The sequence below is a fragment of the Chroicocephalus ridibundus genome, chromosome 3 (genome assembly GCF_963924245.1).
Source record: "Chroicocephalus ridibundus chromosome 3, bChrRid1.1, whole genome shotgun sequence".
NCBI lineage: Eukaryota > Metazoa > Chordata > Aves > Charadriiformes > Laridae > Chroicocephalus > Chroicocephalus ridibundus.
The window spans coordinates 4,519,834-4,531,953 of NC_086286.1; the positions used below are offsets into that span (position 1 = coordinate 4,519,834).

General features: G+C 46.8%; 1 protein-coding gene across 2 annotated transcripts in view; it reads left to right on the plus strand.

The window, feature by feature from the left end:
* Positions 1 to 654: 654 nt before the first annotated feature.
* The window catches only part of SNAP25 (synaptosome associated protein 25), a 63,542-nt gene continuing 52,076 nt past the window's right edge, over positions 655 to 12,120 (plus strand). For both annotated transcript variants that reach the window (XM_063331266.1, XM_063331265.1), the window contains exon 1: positions 655 to 812. The gene's annotated coding sequence lies outside the window, so the exon portion shown is untranslated. The remainder of the gene's footprint in view (positions 813 to 12,120) is intronic.

Consider the following 12,120-nt stretch of genomic DNA (forward strand, 5'->3'; position numbering starts at 1 on the left):
TTTCCTCCTCAGCAGCAGTGGGATGTGCTCACTCTGCTGTGTGTATGTATGTACGTGCCTGGGCTTTTGTTTGCTTTTAATTTCTCTCTCTCCTTTTTGAACCCGGCCCTGAAATGATCAATTAAAACACATGTCCTTAACCATGGATTTCCTTGTGTTTGGCTGCTCTTACTTAGGGGGGGGGCAGAGAGGGGGAATAATCAGGTTAACACACCCAGACCCCTGGCACGATGTTCTGGGAAATAAAAAGAGGGAGAGAAGGAAGAATTCACACATAAAAATAGAAGCCCACGTAGATTGGCCATATATGGAGTACCGGGGACTTCAGAGGGATACCCTCTTCGGACCACCCCTTTGGCGGAGGAAATCGCTTCTGCAGGAGGCCCCCTTCCCCCCTCCCCAGGCGGCTCACCCGCAGCCGCGTTCAGCCCCCCGCACCGGCCCCGCATCGCACCACTCCGCGCCGGGGGAGGCCGCCGAGGGGCGGTTGCGGAGAAGCGGCGGGGCCGCCTTGCCGGCGGTGCGCGATGCGCGGAGCAGTGCGGCGGCGGCGGCGACGGCGGCGGCGGCGATGACTCAAGCCCGCCCGGCCCGCTCTGCCCCCCTCCCGCTCCCGCCCCCCCCAACCCCCCCGCCGGGGAGGGCTATTAAAAGCTGCTGACGTAGGAGCAGACGGCCATCTTTGATGAGGGCACGGCTCCCGATCCATTGAAGAAGGAGACCCGGGGAGGTCAGCAGCGGCTGTCCTTGCCTCCCAGCTGCGGCACCAACCCACCGACCCCGCGGCCCGGCGTAGCGCTCCAGAAACCGAGGTAAGGGTGGGAGACCACCGAGGGGACCCGCTGCGCAGGGGGAAGGGGGCGGTAGTAATGACAAGGAAATGGAAAAAAGGATATATTTAAAGAGGGAACTGCTCGGCTTTTTATTTCCAGCTTCTGGGCTGCTACGGGGATAGAGGAAGGCAGGGGAGAGGCGTGTAATTTCACTGCTAGCCTCATCTCCGGCTGGAGCCAGGGGAGAGAGCCGAGCTCAGTCTCTCCGCCGTGCCAGGCTCTCTTGCGGGTGTCAGGAGGCCGGAGGAGAAGGAAAGCCCGGAGGAGGTGGGAGGAGAAGGGGAACCAGCGCCATTCTTCCCCCGGAGCGGGGAGAAGGGTCTGCGGGGCCGGACTGGGGCTGCTGCCGCCCGGGGCACTGCAGCGCCCTTCCCGCTCCGCACCGCGCCGGGCTGCGGCGGCGCTTCAGCACCGCGGACAGCGGGAGGAGGACGAAGCGGGGAGGGGGTGTTTCAGAACGGCGGACAGCAGCCGGGCCCCTCCGCTGGGCGGGCAGCGCTCGGCCTTTCAGCACCACGAGGAGCGTTCAGAACCGCGGACAGCTCCGCAAAAGCCGCGCAGCGCCGCGGAGGCGGCCGCGCTGCAGCGCCCTGCGGCTCCGCGCCTTCGTCCTCCCCAACCCCGGGGCTGCCCTCCCCGGCGAGACCCCGCCACGACGGACGGCGGCAGAAACAGTTGTGGGTTGTACGGGGTCCCCCGGAAGCTCAGAATGCGAAGAGGGAGAAATTAGAAAAAATAAAAAAAGGCAAATAGCTTCACTTCCTGAAATTAATCGGCGTTTAGCACTTTGGCCTCTCTCCCTGCCTTTTCGCGTGGCAGCGTGAGGGAAACGGGGGGTTCCGTAACGCTGAGCCCGTGGGGGCATTGCCCACGGGGGCCAGCGACAGCCCCCCCTCCCGCCGGGGCTTCCCCACGCCCGCGGAGGCTCCTCGCTCCGTGCCCTCGGCGCCCACCCCTTCGCCCCTCCGGCGTCTCGGGCACCCCCTCGGGCTGCGGTGCCAGGGGCTGGGGGCTCCCCAAGCCGTGAGATGGCGGGGGCTGAGCTCTGTTCCGTGTCCGTCCAGCCTCCCCCCCCCCGCCCTCCGCGGCCGCGCTGCGGATCCCGCTGCCTTATGTAACACGCCGCACGGGCTGCCCTGTCACTGTCCTCCCCCCGGCCGTCCTTTCTGCTCCCCGGCACCCCAATCTCCCCAAACCCCTCGGTGCGCCTCTTTGCTGGCGAAGTTGGTAACTTCGCGGCTTTCCGCGGGGCAAATAAACAAGGAGAGAAGGGGGGATCGGGCTGCGTGTCCAGACACTGCGCTGTGTAGCTGCGTCAAACCAGGGCCGTGGGATCTGCCAGATTTACGTGCTTGGCTTGAATAATTGCTGCTGGTTTAGTTCCCAGCTGAAAAGGCGGGGGGGGGAGGAAGGGGGGGCTGGTCTGCGGCGCAGCCCGGGGGTGGCGGAGCAGCCCTACAACCCATACCTGGCTGCTGCCAGCCCTGGCCACAGCATCTGCAAAGACATGCCTGTCCTGCACCCCCCACCCCATCCTAGCTCTGGGCATGGAAAAACTCTCCCATCTACCGTGGCAACAAGAGGAGGGTGTGTGGCAGCCATCCCTGTGGGTGGCAAGAGAAGGGATGGGGCCATCTGGGAGATGAGTGCTCCGGGGGGTACAGCTGGGGAAGTGACTCTCTCTTGGGCCCCCCCATCTCCCCGCATGTCCCTGCATCATGGGCAAAGATGCCAGTCTAGGAAAAAGCAGCAGTGGCTTTCCGTTGCTTCTGCGTGGTGCAGAACGAGTCAGCCAGGAGGTGACCACTGAAGAGTTTGATACCTAGGATGAGTGCCAAAAAGACAACAGAGGTGACCAAACCAAAGGTGCAAGCTGGCCTGATCTGCAAAAGCAAGAGCTTGAGCCTGCCTCTGAAGTCAAGAGGAGCTGCAGAAACTCAGCATGTTATGAAACAAAATGCAGCTAAATAGCAACCCCCAAATGAATGCAGCTTAACTTACTTTCTACAACTAACTAGTAAATTAGAGTGGTATTTCCAAAAGCACTCAGGACCAGGCTCTGTGTCCATTGAACTCATGGGGGCAGTGAAAGAAAGAACAGCAGAATCCAGTCAGTTCTGAGTCCTCAAAATATGTCTAATGAGACGCATCTCCAATTTGCAGATTTATTGCACTGGAGGTAGGAGCTGCTTTTCAGGTCAATGGAAAGCTTTTCATTTGTGTCTGTATGCTTTAGGTATGGCAACAAATAGCAAGATTAAAGTGCTAAGACAAAATAAGCATGGTCTCTACCTAATGTTTGCACTGCTTTAACTGAGCAAGGTAAGGAAACAAAATACTTTCCTGTCAGTATGAACAACTTCAGCAATTTTTATGCCTATGTGTCATGAGGCTACAGCTTCTGCATATGTAGCAACCCTCAGGGGAAAATGGAAAGTGTATGGCATGGTATAGGGCTCACTTTGTTAATGATTTCTTCTCTCAGGAATGTAGGAAAGAAGAATTTGGTTTACGTTTGTCTTGGCTTTTCACACAACTATTCTTTTTCTGGTATTTTTTTTTTCCCAAATCTCTGTCATAACTCTTTATAATATAAGCACAGGACTTTCACCTGTACATATTTATACACACACACACACAAATTTCAGAGACTTCTAGGGTTACAAGCTAGGTAAAACCACAACAAATGTAGACTGCCTTTGCAGCCTTCATCGGGAAGAAGGAATTTTTCTATCTGCGAAGTTTCATCTACCGCTACCGATGCAGTCACCTTTGGGTTGGGTGAGTGCCAGGCCATCTGTAACAGTAGACTTATTCAAGCATTTTAGAGCGTCTAACAGAGAAAAGAATAATGCGTTGCTTGAGAGCTGCAGCAGGATGCAGATCTCAGGCAGATCACGATTACCTCTAGGAAGCTGGACTTTGAAGTGGGCACCGGGGCTCACATATCTACTCCCGGGAGTGCTGGATATAGGTTATCAGGGAATCAGTTGTCAAAGAACAGTTTATTTCTTTTTAGCTCAAAATTTTTGAGCCTTAAATGATATCTTCGCCCTTAGCTTCGTTAAACTTTGGCTTTCTTTCCTACTGATCTTGCAGATTTAGATTGCTACATTGTATTGCAATGAGCATTTCTCCAAAACACGCAAGTTATATTCCTACTTCTTGTCTATCATCCCTTTGTTACTCCCTCCACAAATACTTAGATACACACTCCCACCAGCAAAATCTGCCTCTTATCAGATCATAGTTTTCAATATGCTGTCCTGCATCCTGCTAAATTTTCTAGGACTTTCCACCAAGCAGAAAGACATGTCAACTTCATAGGGTCAAAACTATTTTTTCCTGCTTTATGATGGCCCTATGGCTGATGTTGTGAGACTGAAAAGTGGATTTGAATGGCCTTGAGGAAGTGTTTGAACCACTTGCCCCGTTATTTTAGAAGGAAATTGAGCTTTGCCTTTACATCTTTCGTTGTGTTCACCTGCTATTTCCTCATCACTCACTTCATCTTCACGCTCACCTACAATCCTCTTCTGACTACTGCTAAAAAGCACTGTGATGAAAGAAACACAAACTTGAACACAGCATTAGGGCCCTGACGTGAAGGGAGATGAGTGTGGCCTTCTGATTTTGATTATCCCAGGGAGTCTAATCCAAAGTCAGTTGAAATCAAGGAAAATACTTCCACTCGTGAGGCAGACTGTGCATGAGACTCAGAATAAGCTCACCAGTTGGGCTGTGTGCTGCTAGAGGTGAATGCAGGGTACGGAAAGCTTTCTGTTCCCAGCAATAGGTGCATATTGATCTGCCCTGCAATCCAAGAGGAAACCCCGCACATCATTTTGTGGGACTTGTAACAAAGACAACATTTAGCAGTTTAGGTTTTTCAAAGGGAGACAAGCACTGCGTACATGTCCTCTCTGAAATATGCTGGCACACTGTAGTTATAAAGAGAATTCAATCATTGCATTATAACCTTTTTCTTCTCTTTTCTTTTTTTTTTAATAACAAGAGATATGGCATCTTATCTTATGCACTGAAGAAAGCTGAATTCTAATACAAACACAAGGAGTAGAAGACGGAAGTACTAAGTAATTAATCATGGCTGTTCCTGGCCTTTGAAGACTGAAAGTTAATGCTGACCCATCTGTGTTCTGTCTGGCTATTTAAAAGACAAAGATTTTTCTTTTTTTTTAAGAGCTAACAATGCTCCATTTCACTTTTTAAATGGGATTTAACTTATTATTGGGCCACATTGTCAATTGGTGTGAATTAGCATAGCTGAGTGCTGTGCTACACTAGAGGCTGATGAGCTCCCGAGCTGTGGCTCATCATTCATGTTTTAAAACAGAAATGGGTACACTTGCTGAAGGAGCAGGTTTTTCTATTAACAGAAGTAACTTGAAATGCCATCCCCGCCCCAAGCCCTATTTTTACCAGCCTGGTTTCACTGTCACAGGTTCTCCCAGACAAGGTTCACACAGATAATCTGCCTCAGAAATGGTGACAGTAAGCAACGCTGAAGCAGCGGAGGAGGAATACTGCACGATATGGTTGTATTTCAGGTTGGGTTCTGCTGCACTCTGCTGGTACATAACACCAGCAGAACTTTTCATATGGTGTAAAACCCAGGGCGCAGCCGAGTTTTTCCTAGAGGCACATTTACACGCAGAAAAAATGAGAACTGTATAAATGGATGTGGAACGAAATGAAACCTGCGCTTCCAGGTGCTGTTTGATTTCACAGACTGCACTTCCTAGCAGTAGTCATTCACTTTTCTTCCAAATCAGGAAGTAGCCTGAAGTATTCCTGCATTCCAATAAATACGCAGGAGAATTATGCTTCTTCCACCAAGATTTTTAAGGCAGAATTTTTAATATTTGACTACTCAGACATATTATTGGGAGAGTAGAAGTGTAAAACAACAAAGGCAAAGTCAAGTCTCACTGTACGCATTTCTAGATCAGAAGGAGGGGAACTGGACTTATACAATTTTGCTATAATTAGTTTTCCTTGTGCTTTTAATATGACAAAGTTATTGTGTCAGAGTTTACTGGTAGAATCCATGAGAAAAATGTTAGTTATCATAGCTTGTGTTGGTGCTAACAACTAAAATTTATATCCTAGGCATGACAAAAAGATGCTTTATGTAGGTGATTTTTGAAATTAATGCAAGATTTGCTATTTCTTATTCAAACCCTACCAATTAACAGGGAGGTGCACATATGAAGGTACTGCAGAGTGCTTTGTAGGGCATCTTTGTAACTTTACATTAATCGCTTCCATCTCCCACATTTTCTCAGTAGCCTACCCTTACTAAAAATCCCAGGCAGCAAATCTCCAAAGGCTTTCACAGTCGCTATCCTGTCGAAGAGACTAGAAGGCTAGCGTGGAGTGAGCTGAAAACTAAAGGCACCGATCACATCACAGATATGGTGTTTGTCGTGATGTATTTATTCGTTATAATTACTCTCCACCCGAAGGAGAGGAATTCTGTTTCTGGGCTGCAATACAGTTATACCAGAAGTAATTTAGTTTTTTTTTTTTTTAATATAAACCAGTTATTTGGAAGATGTGCCAACTGCTCCTTTGATTCCTTCCTCTGTCCTGGAAATTATAGCTCACAGTGGAACTGTGCAGATGCCAGTTCATTGATCTGCCCTACAGAGGTAAATATATTTCCTCCAGCTACTCTAAAAAATGTCACGAAACACAAGTATATTTCGTCAGAAGAGCTGATTTGTCAAAATAGTGTTACGGTTCACTGATTTTTTTTAAACAGGAACAGAAGTCTTCCATGCATATTTAAGCATCTTTTAAAAGAAAAGGTGCTAAAATTAGCTTCACCATGCTTTGGATGCAAATTAAAGTTTTCTTTCTACCCTCCGCGTTAGTATTTTTTGGTTCAGTCCTCATTCACATCCTTAGACACCTCACCATTTACCTCAAAAGGATATAGGCAGGCTTGCATTTCTGTAGGCATCAGGGGATTGCTGTGTGATTCAGCCCAGCGCTGCTCCTGCCTCTGCACCACATACGCACACACGGACACACACCTCTCCGAGCTCAGGGCTGCCTGTGCTGACCCCGGAGGTGGCTGACATTGTTAGCAGAGAAATTCCTGTTCTCTATTTATTAGGCACAGACAACTCTTGGGAATAATTTGGTCTTGCAGAAAGCAGTAAGAAAGCTATTGCAATTTATTGGACTAGAGATGTGCAGTAACAGTCCGTTTAGCTTCAGATATTGTGGTTCAGGGACTAAAGCACAGGGGCTGCACCCAGAATATCTGGATTCAGGTGCAAGTATCACACACCAAATGTAACCTTTGTCAAGTACCTCAATTACCTCCATCCATGGAAGAAAGAACTGAGATTAAAGCGATTTTTAGTTTGCATTCCTCATCTTCAGATATAGGACAAGTACCCTGTACTTATGGAAAGATGTTTTTATGTATATTGGGGCATAGCAGTCTCCGCCGCCTGGGGTTGGTGACTTAAAAATTGATACACCTAAAATGCAACTTCCTCCCAACATAGGTGTTTAGCATTTACTTGGCATTGAAGGGGGTGTTACACATGACTGTACCCTTCTGATTTGTAAGAGGGTTGGCTGAAGGTGCCATATAAACACAGATTATTAGTATTACATTCATGATAGCAAGAGAAGAAAGCAATCTCAGACCAGAAGGTAGATGAAACATTCACACGTTTGATCATGCTCTCATGGCTGGGCATAACACAAGACGATGAGTTTGCCAGAGCCATGGGTTCTGTCAGAGCCGCATTAAACTGCAGGGGGAGAGTGGGACTGAGCCCTCTCTGCAACAGCATCGGTTCCAAACCGATAACATGACAGCTGTATATACATTTTGTGAATATTAGAGTATTTCAGCCAAACATTTGCTTTTCCAGAGAGTATTCACCTAAGTGACACTCAAGTATGTGAAAAGCCTTCAAGAAAGAAACTAAGGTATGCGAACCCAATTAAATTGTAATTCACCACTGACTTTTAACAGCCGTTCTCCCCAGAGAAGTGTTTGCTTTATTTGCTTAGCTGTATGGAGACACGTATCGGTTTCCTAGCCTTTTAAAGGATTTCCTACAGGTTTTTTGCCATTAAAGACATGTTCTTGGGATGTGGTACCTGTTTTTGTAATTCCTGAAAATATATGTCTTTTATTATACCAACAAGAGTAGCAGAGGCCTGAAGGCCAACAGCAGCAAAGAGTTTTAAGATGGCGCTTGATTAATTCATGAAGGGAATTATATGACGTAGCTGTTGGTGGTCACAAGAGACTAAACTTGATAAGGCAGCAAGTCCCTTCAAGTCTGATTTTCCTAAGAGGTTTTTCATATTTAAAAAAAAGAAAACGGAAGAGAAGCGGAAAAATAAAAAAAGGCCTGGATGGCTCTGTGCTGTGGTGGAGGCCTGTCAGTTCAGTTCATTTCAGAGATGAGCACGTCAAGAAAGAGACAGTGGAAAAAATCCTCGAGGCGCCAGGAATGCACTAAGTATAATTGAAAATGCTCTAGACCACTTTTGTAACGCAACAGTAGGGCCATCTGCATGCCTCCAATTTTCAATACTAGTAAGACATTTTTTATCATTGCATCATCTAGTTCCCTTTTTCTTAATTAACTGTTCTAAATAGTACAAAATAGCTGCTCCTGGAGCAACTTTTAGGCTCTGAAGATCATTTTCTAAGCCTGGTAAACAAGAACTGGTGTGCATTTCTAACGGGTTGACACATAAGAATGCAAGAGAGCTGCAGACATCACAAAAAAAGGTGTTAGCTACCATAGTACCCCAATTCCCAGATTAGTGCGCAGGGCACTTAACGTTACAGTATTAAGCAGGCTGATAGATGGTAGCACGTGACAGAAAAGCCTAGCAGCACCTCTTGTCCTCTGGAGGCCCTAGTAACCATGCCGCCTTTTTGTTTCTTTTAGTTTGGGTTCTCCTCCCAGTCCCACCTCACCTTACCCAGCCTCAGCTTTCTGCTTTCCTCATATTCCCCAAATGCTCTGAGGGAAAACACCCTCCCAAGAGAAGGAGATGCAAGGAAGGACTCCTTTCAGCCCCATTCAGGACAGGGGTCTTGGTGTGCTCGTGTGGACAGAAAAGGCATTACATGCAATAGGCCACCCACAACACAAAGGGACAAATGGGGAAAGAGCAGGAAGACAGGAACACAGGGTAGGTGGAGATGAAGAGCTAACTCTTAGCTCCTCGCTACGTAAGCCCCCCCAGCTACAAGGACCCCAGTGCTTCCCCTCCTTTGACTGGTTCATTGAGTTAGAGGCCAGAAGAGGTTACCCATCAGTGAGCTGAACCCCCTACGAAACAGAACATCCCATAGACTCTAGGGCTTCTCCGTATTAACTGTTTTTCTGGCAGTACAATTATCCAGTCTTGACTTCAAAAATTGCCCCTGGTGGAGAATGTGACAATATGTGGTTTTTAACAGAACAGTGAAATCCAATAAATTTTTATTGTGTATGCAACCATTTATCTGCAAAGTTATTAAACTGCTACTTAGATTGATGAGCAACTCTGCTGTGATTTTCCCATGGTTACTCCCATTCCTTTATGGAGTAACACTTGCTTTCCTCTTTAATATTGATATTCTTGAGAGCTCCGTTCTTCCCCAATCAGGATCCCTTTATATTTCTGCTCCTTCCTTGCCCCCGGAAAGCCTTTTCTTGTGTTTAGGAGATTACGCACAAAGCTTTTAAAAGATTCTCTAGCCTGGCAGGTGAAGAGATAAGACACTGATCCAATGGCCAGGACGCACTTCGTGATGCTGGAGATTAGACCTTCAAGCACAGAATGTGGGACTCCAGAGCTGTTTACAGATTTCAGTTTCTTTACCTTCTTTTTGCGGTCTAGCCTCTTTTTGTGGTGACATTTCCAAGAAATGTGTTGTACTCTCAGTTGTTCTCCAGACAAAGAGGTCTTTCATTCATGCCTGCAGCCAGAATCTATTTCTCAGAACAATCTACTTCCCGGATAAAGTCAGAGACCCTTCAAAATTTAACCAAGCTTTCCACTATTGTCAAACACGGTAGGCCAAATCCTGGGCTTAGAAGAGTCACTTGTATCTTAACCGAACAATGATCCACTGTATGAATAAGGCTGAAGAAGGGGACAAGAGAATAAGAGAATAATATAAGAAGCAGCCAGGCAGACTAAAATAAGAGAAAGGACATGATGGACTTTTTGATTAATTCTCTTTCTTGACAGTCTTTCCCTATCAGCATGTCAATGACAATTAACTAGACTTAAAAATAAACTTCAATAATCAAGTTTTTGTCAGTAGCATCTTATAAGTGCCCTGAAGTGTTAGGTTATAAAACATTCTCACTCCTGGTATTTAGCCTGTGTCCCTTTACACATGCAGAGGTGCATCCTTACTCCTAATCTCATGAAGGGTTTGGACTAGTTTAACTTCTGTTTCTTTCACTAAGAGAAGAAAACCTCTAGGGGTTGGTGGGCACAGACCCTAAAGGACAGCTTTGCAAACCACTGCTGCAGACTGAGAAAGAGAAGCTCTGACCAGCAGGCAGCATGCCCCAAGCTCACACTCCAGTGTTTGCCTTTACCTTAAACTTTTCTGCTGGCTACTTTCTGCAAGTGCCAATCTTTCCGGCACCAGACCTCTTAGCAAGGAAGAAAGGCCAACGAGAAATCAAAGCCACCTTAGCTGCTTAATAACCTTAAGTCTGACTGATTCTTGAGTCAAGCCCTCTGTGCTGCCAGCTGTGGGCAAAGGTGGGCAGGGAAAGACCTGGCTGCAGAATGTCCTCCTTTTCCTCCTCTGTCCTGCTGCCACACAGAGGGAGAGCAGACCCTGGGGAGGGAAGGAGAGGGGTGGCATTCACATGAAGGCCTACAACTTGCCATGACATGTAAGAGTAGCAGAGAGGCACGACAACACTGGTTTTTGCAGGCAATACATATTCTTCATGTATTCAGCTATGCTATTCTTTAGGGTTGCAACATGCTAATACCCTGCTGGAAAAGGGGGAAATTAAGAACCAGCCAGGGTTTTACCACACTGAAGTCTACAGATGCATATACAGACACCAAGACACCAGGATGGCAGTCTTTGTGAGAACTGCAGGGACTGTTCCCCTGTAGTTAGTGTTTCAGAGACAAATAACTGAGCAAAATGTTAACGACTGCTATCTACTCCCTGTGGTATTTGAGACACGCACTCACTCTGCAGCACTTACATTGAAAATAAAAGCAAACCAGTGTTTGTAATATCACAAGGTAGAGCCCAGACTTTTTTCTTTTAGCTAGAAAGCCTAAAAATGGCACCCTTTTCAATTGTGTTAGAAATAGAAGCCTATTTTAGAAGAGACATGAAGTTATCAGTGCAAATTAATAGCGCCAGATGGGGGGTTAAATTACTGCCTCACAGTTGAAGACATGAGACAGAATGAAAGTGGTAGACTATAAAAAGGGCGTCACCAGAAGTGATGAGATCCCACTGCGAGGTGGGATTTGTGAACACTGCGCTTGTGCTTGTAAGCAGTTGCTCAGATGAATGGTTTTATGGGCCAGAGAGAGGGAGAGAAAGGAAAAAAAAGTCACAGCCATTTTGAAGAACATGTCTCACAGTTTACTGCTTTGCTCAGGACAAGCTGTCCAGCAGCACAAGCTACAATTAAATATCATAGAGCTCTGTCTCCTGGGCTGGCTCACAGCCACCAGGATAGGGGAGCTCGCCAGAGCAGTCAAATAAATGTGGCTGTTGAGCTGGGACGGCACTAACTGAATTGGCTTCCAGAGCAACAGGGAGCTTTCTCAGAAAAATTCCAGGTTTAAGAATGTTGCTACTGAAAAGCGACAATTCTTACATTAAGAGAGCGATTTTTTAATATAGGTACTTCTCAAAACACTTCAGTCACATTTCATGTGGGTAGGAAAAATGTTTCTTTCTATCTCATGCCCACTTTCAGAGGGTAAGGAGAAAGAAAAAAAACATTTTTGCTAATTATAAACAGGGCAATGAAAAAAATGAGTAAGGATTATATAAAACTGTTCATATACCAAGTCCTCAGCAAAAATGGGACATCCCAAAACCCAAGTGAGAACATTTTTGCAAAGTCTTTTAGACTGGCACTTGGATATGGGATATCCTGGTGCATTAAGGCCTATATGTATATGCCAGAAATATTTGTGCAGACTACTAGCAACAGAGTAGCTAAGAACCTGCCATGGGCAGGTCCTACCAGCCAGAGACAGCTCTTCTTCAGCCGATATACCATGCCGG